Here is a 17,959-nt window from a genome sequence, read left to right on the forward strand (position 1 = left end):
CCCGATTGGATTTTTCGTGTGTTAGGTCTTACCACATTTACCGAAATCCGATTGGATCGGTGCTCGATATTTTATAGGTCTCACCCTCTCTGTCTTGTGTGACGCGTCAGGCGGCCTTTAAAGCTTTGCACTGTGCCCCGCGCATGCGCACTTCACCAGAAGACACACACACACGGACACCTGGACGCACACAGGGATTTTATTAAAGAGGATAACGACATGGCATTAAAAATTTCTGTTGCATAAGAAATTAGAGGGAATTTTTATGAAATTAAAAAAACATTCAAGAGAGAAGATTAACTAGCAAAATGAGATAAAACAAGCAGTAAAATATAAAGAGCATCTGTGGATCACCCTGCAGGCTCATCTGGAGCAGGTAATACCACCTTAGTGTTGAGAGGGGGCACACATACAAGCAAACATTCTCCTTTTTTTCTTCCTTCTATAGCACTGAGAAGACACCCAGTGAGGTCAATTGACTCCACCCCTTCCAGTCTCTCGCCTTTAAAGCCTGCTGCTGAACTAACTGTACCATAAGGGAGAGCTCCCTTAAATTGACAGAAGACATTGCCAGACAACCTTGTTAACTTCTGCACTTTCCTGTCTTTTTATAGTGGCACACTTAGTTTTTTTGGTTATTTTTGTGGCAGAATTAAATGGGGACAGCTGGGTTGTTACCATGACATTTTTCTGTGGGAACCAGCAGTGCCTTATTCAACCACAACAAGTAATTCTTTATGCAAGTACAAGGATTCAGTAAATGTAAGAAATTAATAACAGTACCTGCTGACCTGGGAAAGAAATTTTGTTTTTGCTTCTATGGCAAAGGTAAATTGCTCACATAATTAAAATTGGAACTGTATGAAAATAACACCTGCCTATGGCACTGCAATAGATTGTCTTATTACCCTACCTTACCTAATTTCCAGTGCACCTACAAATTTTCAGTCTTGAATGGACCAGATTTTACAGTAACTAGAAAATATATTTACTAAACAATGTCCATATTATGGCAGAGCTAAAACAGAACACCTCACCCAGGTTTATGACACAGTCTTCATGGAAGACATTTCTGTACCTCAGTGATCACGAAAGCTAAGATTTATAGAGATATGTACTAATGTTAGAGTTATCCATGGTAAATAGATCTAAGGATAGGACAACAAGAAATCCACAAATTACCATTATTACTCCTCAAATTAAATGAAAGAGAACCTCACCCGGTGCAGGAACGACAAGACCCACTCCCGGAGGCAGGCATAAGAAGTGGTGTTTACCAGCAAGAGTCTGATGGCCAGGAGACCCATGTAAATGGGTTAGACTCAGTCTGAAACAGCTGAGTCAAGGTGCCATGTGGGTTCACCATCCACTGCACACTAGACCTTGGCAAAGGAAACTTTATTTAGGGAACCAGAATGTCGCGTTTCTGGTGCGAAAGATGCCAAAACCCATGTGGAAGACTGAAAAATACCAGCTAGGTATAATTGGTATCACCTCTAAGCATACCATTGGCTAAGGAAACAGATTTCTTGATCAAGGGTGGTCTTTTCCCTATGGAAGAGGCCCCAGTCAGGTACAGGATTACTCACCTCTGAAGAAGTTCTGTCAGATTATTTCATAACCCAGGAAGGGGAGGCTGCTCTCAGCAGAATTGGAGAAATGCTGACCTCAACTAGCGATAGAAAGAACAGTTTGAGGAACTTATAAACTGGGTGGAAAGCCCTTCTTAGTGGAGACATTCCCAGAAACATTGTTTGAGGTTAAGTCAATTTCTATTTTCAATTTTTATGATTAAATTACTTCAGGGCTGGTAGACTGGAGTGTTGTTTCCAGTTAGAAAACTGAATTAAAAAAAATTAGAAAGGGGCAACAATAGAGTGTGTTCCAATTATCATGGAATCATGTTTCTCAGCCTTCTTGGGAAGGCCAATGCCACAGCCTCTGAACATAGACTGTCCAATATTTGAATCTCAGATTCAGGAGGACCAATGGGAAACCTGTCCTGGCAGTTAGAGGACATACTCTGCTCTTGCACATATAGACGAGCAGTCATGAGAATTTGTCATTTCTGTCTACATATGCTTTGTGAACTTAGAAAAAGCTTATGACCATTGTGACCACCAGGGGGCAATGTAGCACTCCAAACCCCAGCCACAACCTCACAGAAAACAAGTCCTGATATAATAAATGTTTTTTTTTTTTTTTAAATACTTTACAAAAAGTCATCAAACATATCAAATACAGCACAACATAATTCTTCTATTTCTTTCCTCTCTTCCACACCTCCCAGGTGAGTTTTGTCCTCCTTCCACTTGACTCAAACTTGCCTGAATGAGGTTAACTGGCCTCTTTTATCTTGGATCCAGGAGTACTCACAGAGCCAATGCAAGTACTTCTAGATCAATCGGAAGTCTCACAAAAGTAGGCATCATTAATCCCTTCAGTTCCCCCTGGTGGCCCTCACGGGACCCAACATGACTGCGTCATGGCCCTGTGGGCATCCGAGTGGGGTTCCTAAACCAAGGAGGCTGCCACCTAGTGTATTTGGGGAGAAAAATATTACAACATGTATTCCATAGTATTGTGGGAGGTGCTACAAGGGTATCAGGCCACTACAGTGCCCTTTGGTCCCCACATTTACTCTTTCCTTTTGAATTGTGTTTTGATCTTTTGTATTTCAACTTTTTTTTAATACTGTGCTTTATTGTGCATCTTTAAGTATTTGGCCTATAGGTATTTTGGCCTTATTTTCTTGATTGTATTTGAGGATTACTTAGCTTTTCTTATTTAGACAAGTCACTTGACTTTTCAATCATTATTCTTTTGGAGGCTGCTAGCTGATCTTAGTTTAAGATAACCAGTTAATGACCAAACAATTGGTCATTTGAGGATTCTCTGCTTCACTGAGGTTATAAATGTTGGCCTTTCATCTAGATATCAGTTAAAGTCAAAACATTTATGGCAATTTAAAGTTCTTTAAAAATAAATAAATATTTATAAACAACTGTAACAAGAAACCAGAAAGGTCAAGTAAATGTGTAATACCAGAAACACCTTTGAAAATCCAGGTGCACTGCATGTGCGTTTTTTTCTTTCACAAGTTTGCGATTAACTCCTATATGAATTGACAGCACACAAAGAAATACACAATATGTGCATATACAAAATAATGAGCTTTTTTGCTGTTGGGAGCACAATATTTGACCGATTCCAGGAGGGCAGCATGTATGTGGCACAAGCCAGTTCCACATGTCCATTCCTGTTATACTGGTGTTTTTACATTGCATATATCACAATAAAGTTTAATCAAAATTTGAATCTTACTTATTCTTGACAATGTTAAGCCAAAGTCCAGATATTATAAGCCTTTCAGACTATTTGCTAATGGAATTTTATTTCACTTGTAGTTTGAATGATTACAGTATACCAATGTAATATGTACTTATGATGACATTTTCCATCCAGCCCTGATGTGTGGCCCCTGGCGTACACTGAATGTTAACCCTGACCTTGGATTAGCTCAAGGTGCCAGGGAATAGTTTGGCAGACGGGCTGCCTCAGACCTTGGATAAGCAAAGTGAGGCAGAGCTACCACTGCACCACCCTTAAAAATATATATATGGAGAAGTAAATGACACTGAGCAAAATAAAACATAAAATAGTAAAGCCAAAAGCCAAGAGACAAACAGAATTTTGTATAGGTAAGGGACCTATCCTCTTTAATAAAATCCCTGTGTGCGTCCAGGTGTCCGTGTGTGTGTGTCTTCTGGTGAAGTGTGCATGCACGGGGCACAGTGCGATGCTTTAAAGGCTGCCTGACGCGTCACACAAGACAGAGAGGGCGGGACCTATAAAATATCGCGCGGCCGATCCAATCAGATTTCGGTAAATGAGGTAAGACCTAAAACATAAGGCACGAAAAATCCAATCGGGTACTGAGACGCGGAGACCAGCTTCCCCAAAGAGGTGGGATTAGTGTTTGTTGTTGTGCAAGTGTTCACTCTGAGGATGTCAGATTTGCGATTAACAAACTTGGCCCAGTAAAGTGTTTTCCTAAATATACAAATTTTCATGATATTACAATAGGATGACTTTTAAAACTAGATTTATTTTCGCGCACATAAAATCCGTTGCTGGGGAGTCGACATACATACAATAATCAGCTGCACACCAGCACAGATTAAAATACTTGCTGGAGAGACGTATTACTGTGAGAGAAAATTAAAGGTGCACAATACAGTGACGCATATTACAGACACATACAAGCCAGTATTACTGTAACAGAAAATAGACGGTCCTTTGCCATTTAATATAGACTGTTCCTACTAATGTTTATGCATTACTATTCTAGCGCCCGTTATTATAAAGGCTAAATGACTAGTATGTAAAATAAGTAGTTAATTACAAAGGGAAAAGAACAGAATGCATGATCAATGAAACTAACACTGGTGAGCATGAATTACATTTCTTTGCAAACTAATATCAGCCTGATTTCATATCAAAGACTAGTGTTGAACTAGGCAAAAATAGTGATTAAAGTGAGCAGAAGAAAAACAGAAAGCACAAATCAAGGCAATAATGTTCCGTTGCACATTGTACATGTATGACTTAAACTCAAGGCAGAGAAAATAAACAAGATCTCTCTATTGCTTGAAAGTCCTGTTATGTTTTTAAGTCAGTTTTTAGTCTTAACTATTCCATGTGAAATGAGCTCACATTTAAATTGATTATTATTAGAATATTAAAGCAAGGGAAGAGGAAGGGAGAAACTGTATTGATAAAGTAATCTCTGTAACTTTGCAGCCCTTGCAGACCTGACCTGAAAAACATTGGACAAAGATCTGACTTTTGCTTAATTAAAACCCAAAATTCATACACAAAAAAACAGTACTAGAATACTGCGTATTTCTCAGTCCTTTTGTTTTAGTAGTTGACAAGATTAGGTCAAGCAGGTTCTTTAAAAACTGTTCTATATTGCGTACTGTACAGTCACTTCCAGGTTTGTTCCCCATCTTCCACTTGTCAGTTGCCAAACATTCTAAATGTTTCATCTACCCATTTAAAAACTTGATAAACTGAGTTAGGGGTCACGGCCTGAGACTATAGTCATAAAATTGGCCACAAAGGCACAAACCAGCCTTACACACGGCAACAATCTACTGCAGGGCAAACTTGCTCATAGTGGCAATTTACACTTTCTAATTAACCAAACATTGCATCTTTAACATAAAACAGAAACCACATTAACCACTGAAAAACCCAAACAAACTCTGTACTAAATTTAAACTTGCATCCAGTGTTAACCACTTTACCACAAGGCCACTTCAGACTATACCATAATAAATCTTAAGGAAAACTGTATTCATTTTTTTTACAGACGATCACATCAGTTCCAAGAGACATCAATGAGAGCACATTTGAGTGCACATTGCAGTTTTAGTCAATAGGTTCCAAAATATGGGGTGGGTGCATTGCTTCTCAAATTCCACAATTTGGTGTATAATTGTTTTCAAGGAGAAAATATTCAATAGTTTATTCACTCTTTAAAGATAAAATATTTTCTACTACCTTACCTTTACAAACTTACACATCAAGATAAACTTTAAACAACTTACTGGTATGTCAGGAATACATTGCATTTCTGTCAATTTATGTAAAAAAAAAAAAAAAAAGTGTAGTAATAGCTATGTGTTTGGCAAAAAGATATAATAGGGGAATGTATCTGAACCCAGATGTTAAATTATGGAATAAATATATTGGAAAGTGATTTCAAATCATCCCAAAACACAGGTATAGATGCAGTATATTCTGTCACTACAATGTCTGCTAATAAAGCAAATCAAAATCCACACTATTCCAAATGAATTAGTAAATGTTAGGTGAAATCTGAATTTCAGAAAGGGGGTGGTCATATGATAATAGTAACACCCAGAAGTTTGAGTAAAAGTGAGTAAAGCCCCTAAACTTTGTGATATCATACAGGATAAAAGATAAGCTGAATTAAAAGACATTCCTTTATTTTTATTGAAACCAATATTAAGAAGTAAAGTAGATAAGAGAAAGAACCTTACCCATCTTTAAACCTCAGTGGTAGTTTCCTAGTGATATTTCATAGCTGATAGAGCAGAAGTTTTACTTAGCAGTAAATATAAAAGAAGAATCTGCAGGGAAACAACAGAATAGCTGCAAAGAGACTAGCTCCCAATCAGAATGGAAGAGGAACCACTAACAGTGAGCAGTGCTTTTAGTTTTATTCACTCTAGCTCCTTGTATCTTATTTATCAATTTGGGAGCCTTGCTTCTATTTTGATGAAATGAAATAAGTATTTAATACTTACATCTTTATAAATATTCATATGTCATTGCTACATGTTGCAATATTGGCTATACCTTTTTACTTAACTGAAATACTTACTAGATCCCCAAACTCAAAATAAATAAATACATTTTTTCACATCCATTCATCTATCCATTTAGCTATTTGTTAATGAATCACTGAATCAGCTGGGAGTTGTGGGAAATGCCAAACACATTCCAGTAGCACCTAAAGCAATATAAAAAAGTGATGATTCTCAAAGTAGATTTTCTTTGTGACAGAAAGTGAGCTCAAAAGGTATGAACAAGGTTTTATTCCAAAAATAGCTTAACTAAGAGAGAGGATGCACGCCAAAATTTAGTAATTTCAGTTAATGTTTATTTCATATAGTTCCATTTACAATGCACTCTGTGACAAGGGGCTATGAATAACAGATCTGAGGACAACAGAGTATTATACTGAGTAATATATTGCACACCTAAGAGGAGCTTGGAAGGATATGACATCAAGAACTGATTCATTCTGGAAAGAGAAAAAACAAATTAATTCGGAATAGTGATATATTGTACTATTCATTTAGAGAGATAATTAAAAATGAGCAGCTGCAGAATGCAAAAGGTTAAGATGCATATCTTCAGCTTTGATTTTGTTAGAATTTCTTGAGGTGCATGAACAGATCTTAGAATGAGAAGGAGCCCTTGAACTTCAAGAAGAGTCACCAGAGCTTTTGGTACGTAAGACTAGCTTCAGAAGATCTTATATGGGTAATCGAGGATGCAGATGACAGCATTTTGACAGATTTTTAAACTAATATTGTTTTCTAATATTATATTTCAAATATCGCTTGCTCTGTTTGACTGTGGTAGGAGAACAGTGTCCAAGAAGCATAGTAAGACATAATGCAGGTGTGCATTGTGTTAGTACTTAAGAGTATACATTTGCATTAGGCAATATTTGAAAGAGTCAGAATATTGTATAATAGAAGTACCACTTTAAATGATCTAGGACAGTGTTTCCAAACCTGTGGCTGACCCTGGACAAAACCCTAAAACTTCCCATACCCCTCCGTCTGCACTCATGGAGAGGCTCCCCCTAAGCCAAGAGGTTGTGAACACATTGGCAAGTGAAAAAATGGCCCATGACAACACAAACATTAGGAAAACTGATCTGGGATATTCCATAAGTAACAACTAGCTAAAAACAGCTGTTATCCACTGCTAATATGCACATAGTTTGCAATGGAATTTTCCATGGCAGCATTACAGTATGTTTTTGTGTGGAGGAGTTCTGCTCTTGATTACTTTTCAGGAAAATGTGTGTGGGTTCATACATTGATTGTGGAGTTTAATTTTACTAAGTCAGTGAAGTCACCCTTGCTGTCTCCAGATGAACTCCAGGATTGTTAAGAGTCAAAAAGTATTTGATAGCATCAAAGCTTATCTTTCCTTAAACAATTGTGACATCTTACCTTTCTAAACTGACGTAATTACATGAATTTCTGGTCTGCATTTTCAGAGAAACACTATTGATTTACAACTTGGTCTGCACTAACAGCAACTAAAAATAAGTGTAAATTATTCCATGGAAATAAGCTACCTAAAAATAATTTTGCGTACTGCATCACTACAAATACATTTCTACCACTAAAATGAAGTTTCTGGGTGATCTAGTTTTGTTTTATATTATTGAACAAGTTGATAGTAAAACAATATAGCATGACAATATACTACAATTCCAAACTGTGTTCAAATGTAATTTTCCTCTGGGAACAGGGATACTCTGATTGATTGACTGCCGATCTAAATCGGCTGATTTTCACTAAACAAAATACTTGTTTAGCTGATCACAAAAATTGATATTTTCAGCCCTTGCTTTTCCATTTAGTTATGGTAATTGAGCCAGTGTCTTTTTTGCAGCAATTTTCCTCCATTGTAAGTAAAGAGTAGGGAATGGAGGCTTGTTTTATGGCAACTGGAATATTAGCCTTGGTATTAAAGAAAGTGAAATGATAAACTAAGAAAAGGAATAGGAGAAGTTGTCATGTGCAATTAGACAAATGACAAGAAAAGCTACTTTCGTGAATTCAGACCTTTTTATTTTGTACTTTGAACTAAAACAGACCCGTTTACATTTGGACAGCGAGCCTGTTTCAACAGCAGCAGCTTACATTTTTAATTGGAAAAAGAAAAAATAAATATGAATTTGAGGTTGCTGCTTAGTAAACAATAGGCTTTTTAAAAGATTTGTATGCTATTATTTGTTGCTGTGTGTCTTACAGCACAAGTGTCATTAAACATGTACTACAGAATTAAAATGGTAATACATATTTTCTAATTACACCTCAAGAATTATAAATGTTGGGCTGATACATAGAAAAAACACCTGTGTAAATGTAGTAAATGTATATTTTAACAGTAAACAGCTGTAGTGCAATTAATGATTTGAAATTATTAAAACCTATAAGTGTATTTAAGCAGTGTTTTCAAAAGACTTTGTTGGACAGTTATCTTATCCAAAGATCTTGACCATACATTGTTCTTCTCTCTCTTGTTAAATTAACCCTAGCCTGAATGAATCTATTAATTTTTTACATTTAAAACTTCTTATTTAAATATTTACCAATGTTGTTTCTTGTCCTAGAGTGTGTATATAAACATAGGGAACTCCAGTTTCTGTATTACATCTTGCTTGAAGAAGGGGCCTGAGTTGCCTCGAAAGCTTGCATATTGTAATTTTAGTTAGCCAATAAAAGGTGTCCTTTTGCTTGGCTTTTCTCTACATTCATAATGGCTAACACGGTACAACACCCTAGTACTATTGCCAAGATCAATTAATTGATTGTGATAAATATATATTTCAGAGAAATGATGAAAGCTACTTTTTAAATTAAACTTTATTTCAGATAAGTACATTACAGAAAATTAAAAAAAATATATATGACAGCTTTTAATTATAAGAAACATTTTATTTTATTTTATACCATATGTATTCTGAGTAAATATTTTTGTATCTATGTTATTAGCTAAAAGTATGTATTGGAAGAAAATGTTATTTTAGTATTTTTATGGTCACTGAGCAATTAAACTACAGAATTTAACTTTGTTAATAAAAAAAGAACAGTTAACACCTGTGGTCCATAATTTAATTATAAAAATACTAAAGTTAACACTTTAATATAGGACATAACACTTCTATGCTTGTGGTTATGCAGGGCTTAGTGTATTGGAATTGGACAATCAAGTAACATGAAATCGAAGCCCTAAAATACCAGATCCATGTCTGGAAAATTTATATTTCTCATTGGTCTCATAAGATGTAAACAGTATTTGCTATTGGCTAATTTTTTGCTGATTTACTGCATGCTGACATTATCCTTTGTCGGGACTGAAAGATGCATGTTACTTTTAAGTTTAATTTTAACTGCAGCATTTACTCCGTAAACTTTACTTTGTTTGCCAATAAGGGACCATGTAGTACTTTTTACAACTTTTTTCTTCATTAAGATGGGTTTTTGCACAATGGCAAAGTTGATCAAGTAAGTAAGAACAGCTGAAGTAGTGATTGCGGGCAAGATGGAGTCATGCGTAAAGGCAGTGGAAGTAGCCGGTGGGGACAATAAGTTTTAATAATTTATGAGGATTATAGCTATTTAAAATAAAGAAGTAGGTACATACTCATAAAAGGAAGAAAACTGAGTGTAAAAAATATACTAAATAAATCTATCACAGTAAATGACCTAGCTTGTGTAAATATTAATAATAGCAGAAATGGTCACTACATGAAGATCACAAGGTATAAAACATCTACTACATATGTGCTTTACTTCCTAATTTAGGGTGGCACGGTGGCACAGTGGTAGCGCTATCTGCCTCGCAGTAAGGAGACCTGTGCTCACTTCCAGGGTCCTCCTTGCGTGGAGTTTGCATGTTCTCCCAGTGTCTGCGTCCGGGTGCTCCAGTTTCCTCCCACAGTCCAAAGACATGCAGGTTAGGTGCATTGGCAATTCCAAATTGTCCCTAGTGTGTGCTGTGTGTGTGTGTGTGTGTGTGTGCGAGCCCTGCGGTGGGCTGGCAATCTGGAGGGGTTTGTTTCCTGCCTTGCACCCTGTGTTGGCTGGGATTGGCTCCAGCAGACCCCCGTAACACTGTAGTTAGGTTACAGCCGGTTGGAAAATGACTGACTGACTTCCTAATTTACATTTAGAAAAGCTTAAACAGTTTCAAACAAATTTAGAAATAAGCACATTTGATTTTGAACATCATAAATTTTCCAAGGTGTCCTTTAGGAAGGTGTCCTATCAGTTCATGATCTAATGTAAGAACTCAGGAAGATCAGAGGTATCCTACCATTTTTAATCCCTTGTGGAGCTGGAAGACGACATCAAGATCTTGGGCAAAGAGACTGCATTTGGTATTGTATAAATAACATAAAATAATTACTATTTGCTCTTTGTAAGGACAGTGTCATTTTTAGCATAAGAATTCTGGGGCCAGTTACATGGAACTGGGAGGGAGAAACAGACTGCCAAGCACTTAAAGCTTACAAGACCTGGTCCACTGCTTAAATTCTACGGCCTGGGCAAATGGGGATAAAGATCCTTACTTGGACTGGGTAACAGTTGGGAAATTTAAGTGCAGAAGATGTTGCCTCTGACTACAAGTGAACTATAGGGGTCCAAGCAGCCAATGTGTATGTGCAGGCAGTGTATGTGGCAGTAAAAGGTCAGTGAAGTCACGTAGAACTAAAGATCAGAGACACAGCATTGTTGTTGGAGTTTGGACAAGGAAGAAGACAGCCTCCAGTTAACATCTTGTGAAGGAAGAAGGGAGAGACAATGTGCCAAACAGCTGTGATAGACGGCTGGGGACCTTGCCACACCGGGATGCCTGGAGAAGCAGGGGACCGGGAGAGGGGCAATTCCATCCCCAGGATGCAAGAGAGCAGCCATCCTGGATTGTGTGGGAGCCACAGAATTGGAAGGCTCAACCCTGTGGGGATCCATGGCCACCACCAGGGGGCGCCCGAAGGACTAAGGAGCCTTGGACCGCACCTCTTCTGCCACACCAGGAAGTGCGGCCGAACCAGGTACACCCTGGAGTGCTTCCAGGTGCCCATGCATTACTTCCGCCACACCAGGAAATGCTGCACCAGGAAATGCTGCAGGGAGATCATCAGGGAGCACCTGGAGCACATCTGGGTGCATTATAAAAGGAGCCGCCTCACTCCATTCAAGGAGCCGGAGTCAGGTGGAAGAGGACGGAGCTTGCGAGGAGTGGAGTAGAGGCGGCAATATAGAGAAAGGAGTGGAAAAGGACTGTGTGTCTTTGGGCACTGTGTTTGTGCTGTGCTGTGAAGAAGAAAAGAAAAATAAATTGTGTGTGTTGTGGACATCTGGTGTCGTGTCTACCTGTGTCTGGGGCTATCTTTTACACATTACAAACACCAAAGGACTTTATTAAAAATGATTTCAACATAAAATGTTCAACACCTAAAGCAGAAAGACAAATAAATATTTATAACAGAAAAATAATCGTAAAAGTGGTCAGCAATCTCCAGGGGATTCAGGGAACAGATCTTGACTTCATCTTTCCATTGTGACAGATAGGGGGCGCTATCGCTCCCTTGAACCCTCAAAATATACGTCAGACACCAGGTAAAAGTCCAATAGTTGACTTTATTATTAATAAACAGTGCACAAAGCACCCTCCTCTCCACAATACAGTAATCCCTCGCTACTTCGCGGTTCACTTTTTGCGGATTCACGACTTCGCGGATTTTATATGTAAGCATATCTAAATATATAACTCGGATTTTTCGCTGCTTCGCGGGTTTCTGCGGACAATGGGTCTTTTTACTTCTGGTACTCGCTTCCTCAGTTGGTTTGCCCAGTTGATTTCATACAAGAGATGCTATTGGCGGATGGCTGAGAAGCTACCCAATCAGAGCACGCAGTTAAGTTCCTGTGTGCTGCTGATTGGCTCAGCGACAGAGTGCTGCATTAACCAGGAAGTCTCATCTCACTCATTCAGCATTAACGTGCTACTGCTTCAGGGGCCGTGTCCAAGCGCCAACAGAAGATGCAAATGATCGCAGAAAAGGTAAAAGTTTTGGATATGTTGAAGGAAGGGAACAGCTACACCGCTGCAGGACACCATTACAGCATCAATGAGTCCACGATTCTTTTTATTTAAAAAGGAGGAAAAGCATATAAGATCTACAGCCGCAGTGTCCTTTATCCAGGGCGCAAAACGAGTTGCAAGTGGACGTGATAAGGCAGTAGTCTGGATGGAATCTGCTTTAGGAATCTTTGCAACAAGGTCGACGACGTCATGACCGCCTACAAGCTGCTACGTGTACTTCGCTATACAGTAAGTGTAAACTTATCTACCGATTTCATATTGCTTAGCAGTTGTCCCTGTTATTAACCCCTTAACCGCCCTCTGCCGGATATATCCGGCATCGTTGTTTTATTGCTAACGCCATACTGCCGGAATTATCCGGCACATTTGCCTATGGTTATATGAATGCCTGGCGCGTAGTATAACTGACGGTTTGGCGTGGGTATTATTACTACATTGTATTTCGACAACTCTGTGGTTGTTTTGGCCGGTTATGTGACATGATTCGGAAGTGACAGCTGTGAATATGGCGAAACGTAAACTGACTTCAAGTGAGGCTTTGCAGGCGATTTTGGACAATTCTGATCATGACTGTAGCAGTTCTGAAGAAGATTTTAGCGACAATGATGAGCAGCAATGTGCGCTGCATGATACTGTAAATGAAGACGCATCGGATGACGGCGATGAGTGGGTGTATCCCCAGCATCTCAACTGGACTGCTGCCCGTGGTGAACTACCTTTTCTGCATCCGTTTGAGGCAACGTGTGGCTTTACTGTTGATGTAAACAATTACACTGCTGAGCAGTTTTATGAGCTGTTTGTGTCACCTGATTTGATCAGACATTTTGTTCATCAGACAAATCTGTATGCAGCACAGTTTATTGAGAAATCTCCCAATTTACCTCCACATTCCCGTGTTCGTGCTTGGGTAGACACTAATGAAAACGAAATGAAAAAATTCATTGGGATTTTGATGTTGATGGGAATAATCAGAAAACCAGATATTGAGATGTACTGGTCTACAGATCCTATGTATGCAACACCTATTTTTGCAGCTATCATGAAACGTAACCGATTCTCTTTGCTGCTGAAATTCTTTCATTTGAATGACAACAGAAATGAGCCAGATAAGAAAGATCCAAACCGCGACCGCTTGTTCAAGCTACGTCCTTTGATTGACCATTTATTTGAAACATTTCAGTTGCCCTACATGCCAGGACCGTCAGTTGCAGTTGATGAAAGTTTATTGTTGTGGAATGGCATCTTACAGTTTTGACAGTATCTACCATTGAAAAGGGCACGGTTTGGTATCAAGATGTTTTGCTTAGCTGAGAATTCAGGTTACATTTATAGATTTCATGTATAAACTGGCAAAGAGGATCCTATGAGTAGTATTTCAGCAGTGTTGCCAGATGAATGTAAGGACTTTGGACTTTCAGAGAAAATTGTTGTGTACCTTGCCCTACCACTATTGGACAATGGGTACACCATTTGGATGGATAACTGGTACTCCAGTTGTATGTGTTTGCCCATTTCTAGAACTTGCACAACATTTAGTGGTCAATACTGCTTGAATAAATGTAAAAAAGTAAAAAAACGAAAATTGTTCAGATTTCGCCTGGCGTGGGGAATATTTAGGGAGTTGGCGGTTAAAGGGTTAATAGAGTAAAGGGTGGGTTGTAAACAATACAGGGAGGGTTTAAAAACGTCCAAATACACGTTAAATAATTAAATAAATATGGTGTCCCTACTTCGCGGAAATTCAGTTATCGCGGTCGGCCTTGGAACCTATCTCCCGCGATAAGTGAGGGATTACTGTACTCATAAATAAATACACAATACACTCCACCACTCCCAAATGCGTTGCCACCATTCCACCCAGCTCAGCTCAACTCTGGTATCTCCCACAGTCCTTTATATAGTCCGTGACCCGGAAGTGCTCCTGAACCCCTGTCCATGTGACTTCTTAGCACTTCCGGGTCATATCCAAAAGTTTTCTTTTCATCCCGGAAGTACGTCGGTCTTTTTGTTCATGTGATTATGACGCACTTCCGGGTTGTATGCGAAAGTCTCGCTGTTCCTTCCTGCAGCGCCTTCTAGGGGCCCCTGTGGTATCCAGAAGGGTTATAGATGAAAACTCCAATGCCCATAATTCCCTGCTGGCATTCGGGGCACCTCCATGCTGCAGGGAGGTTCTCTACCTGGCAGCCTGGGGGTATTGGCCTGGATGAAAGGCCGGCCATATACCACACCATCTATTCTTCTTCTTCTTCTTTTGGCTGCCCCCGTTAGGGGCTGCCACAGCGGATCATCTTCTTCCATATCTTTCTGTCTACTCCATCTTGTTCTATTATACCCATCACCTGCATGTCCTCTCTCACCACACCCATAAACCTTCGCTTAGGCCTTCCTCTTTTCCTCTTCCCTGGCAGCTCTATCCTTAGCATCCTTCTCCCAATATACCCAGCATCTCTCCTCTGCACATGTCCAAACCAACACAATCTCGCCTCTCTGACTTTGTCTCCCAGCCGTCCAACTTGAGCTGACCCTCTAATGTACTCATTTCTAATCCTATCCATCCTCGTCGCACCCAATGGAAACATTAGCATCTTTAACTCTGCCACCTCCAGCTCTGTCTCCTGCTTTCTGGTCAGTGCCACTGTCTCCAACCCATATAACACAGCTGGTCTCACTACTGTCCTGCAGACCTTCCCTTTCACTCTTGCTGATACCCGTCTGTCACAAATTACTCCTGACACTCTTCTCCACCCATTCCACCCTGCCTGCACTCTCTTTTTCACCTCTCTTCCACAATCCCCATTACTTTGTACTGTTGATCCCAAGTATTTAAACTCATCCACCTTCACCAACTCTACTCCCTGCATCCTCACCATTCCACTGACCTTCCTCTCATTCACACACATGTATGCTGTCTTGTTCCTACTGACCTTCATTCCTCTACTCTCTAGAGCATATCTCCACCTCTCCAGGGTCTCCTCAACCTGCTCCCTACTATCGCTACAGATCACAATGTCATCAGCAAACATCATAGTCCACAGGGACTCCTGTCTAATCTCATCTGTCAACCTGTCCATCACCACTGCAAATAAGAAAGGGCTCAGAGCCGATCCCTGATGTAATCCCACCTCCACGTTGAATGCATCCATCACTCCTACTGCAGACCTTACCACTGTAACACTTCCCTTGTACATATCCTGTACAACTCTTATGTACTTCTCTGCCACTTCCGACTTCCTAATACAATACCACAGCTCCTCTCGAGGCACCCTGTCATATGCTTTCTCCAGGTCCACAAAGATGCTATGCAATTCCTTCTGGCCTTCTCTAAACTTCTCCATCAACATCCTCAGGGCAAACATTGCATCTGTGGTGCTCTTTCTTGGCATGAAACCATACTGCTGCTCACTAATCATCACCTAACTTCTTAACCTAGCTTCCACTACTCTTTCCCATAACTTCATGCTGTGGCTCATCAATTTTATTCCCCTGTAGTTACTGCAGTCCTGCACATCCCCCTTATTCTTAAATATCGGCACCAGTACACTTCTTCTCCACTCCTCAAGCATCCTCTCACTTTACAAGATTCCATTAAACAATCTGGTTCAAAACTCTACTGCCATCTCTCCTAAACATCTCCATGCTTCCATAGGTATGTCATCTGGACCAACAGTCTTTCCATTTTTCATCCTCTTCATAGCTGTCCTTACTTCCTCCTTGCTAATCCGTTGCACTTCCTGATTCACTATCTCCACAAATCCAACCTCTTCTCTCTCTCGTTCTCTTCATTCATCAGCCTCTCAAAGTACTCTTTCCATCTGATCAACACACTCTCCTCGCTTGTGAGTATGTTTCCATTTTTATCCTTTAGCACCCTAACCTGCTGCACATCTTTCCCAGCTCGGTCCCTCTGTCTGGCCAATCAGTACAGGTCCTTTTCTCCCTCCTTAGTGTCCAACCTCTCATACAACTCATCATACGCCTTTTCTTTAGCCTTCGCCACCTCTCTCTTCACCTTGCACATTATTTCCTTGTACTCTTGTCTACTTTCTGCATCTCTCTGACTATCCCACTTCTTCTTTGCCATCCTCTTCCTCTGTACACTCTCCTGTATTTCCTCATTCCACCACCAGGTTTCCTTTTCCTACTTCCTCTTTCCAGATGTCACGCCAAGCACCCTTCTTGCTGTCACCCTTACTACATCTGCTGTAGTTTCCCAGCTATCTGGTAACTCTTCACTGCATCATCTTTCATCTTTCCATCTATTCATTTTGAAAATTTCAGTTATTATAGGGTCATGAATCCACAATCTATTCTTTCAAGATAGACATCGTGGGACATTTTGCGTGCCATCATTAAACATACTGCTAGCTTCTGATAAGCTATCTTTTCCAGGTCTCTTTCTGCTTTCTTGCCTCCTTATCAACATGTTCTAAAGTCATTAACAACACCCAGCATGTCTGACCTTCAAACAAATGTACTAAATTTAAGCTAGGTGCTGTTGCAGCTGCCTCTGCAATATTTTAAAGGCACAGCCGCTTCAGTTGCCCATATTGTAAAAATAAAAGACTTTGGAAATGCTTTTGCTAGAGGTTTTGAATAAAAGATTAACTGATATCTTTCACTGATAGTAACTAGAAATGGAAATATATAAGGTGCTACCTAAAATACTGCAACACTCTCTGTACTTGAGTCAAAATTACCAAGAAATATCTACAACGTATTTTGTTGTTAATTTGAAATGTCCTGCTTTCCATGGAGTATTCAAAAGTGCATTGATTTCTATGATGTCTAACCATTAATAACAAAAACTGTTTAGAAACTGGTGTGATCAAATTTGATTACTTGTCAGGGAATAGCACTCAAGATAAAAAATTTAACCATCAAAGAAAGTCAATGGAATGGCTGTTTCCGATTTCACCTTGGAAGAATTTGTTTTTGGTTACAAATTCAGGTGGGATGGCCATTGCCAAAGTTTCAGAGATCCAGAAGGGTGGATGTTGGTAGCCATTATACTACAGTATGTTTTCAATATTCTGTACAAACGCAGAAGCATTTAAGAATAGTTTGATCACACAAAATGTTTACTTCAACACAACACTTGATAATCCAAAAATAAGACAACTTAGGAAGCAAATTGTAAAATTTGCGTGGACCGGTCTTCTCCAATCATCCTACAGCTCAGATCTTGCTCCACCTGATTTGTACCAGTTTGGGGCCCTCAAAGAAACCACTAATGAGGAATAAGTTTTGCCAGTGATAAAAAGGGCAAGATCCCTTAAAACTAGAAGTCTAAAACACTTGGACCAAAATGGCAACAGCTGCTATACGATTTTTACTCCTACAAATTCTTGCCACTAATGCAACTTGTTTTTTAGTTACATGATGGCTTAGTGGAATAATTTTACCACAGCAGACATTTTAATATTGGAAGTTTTTTGAAACAGTGCTCTGTCATTCCATTTTTCATTCTTCAAATATTCTAATGAAATTTATGATCACACAA

This window comes from Erpetoichthys calabaricus, chromosome 1 (genome assembly GCF_900747795.2).
Source record: "Erpetoichthys calabaricus chromosome 1, fErpCal1.3, whole genome shotgun sequence".
Classification (NCBI taxonomy): domain Eukaryota; kingdom Metazoa; phylum Chordata; class Cladistia; order Polypteriformes; family Polypteridae; genus Erpetoichthys; species Erpetoichthys calabaricus.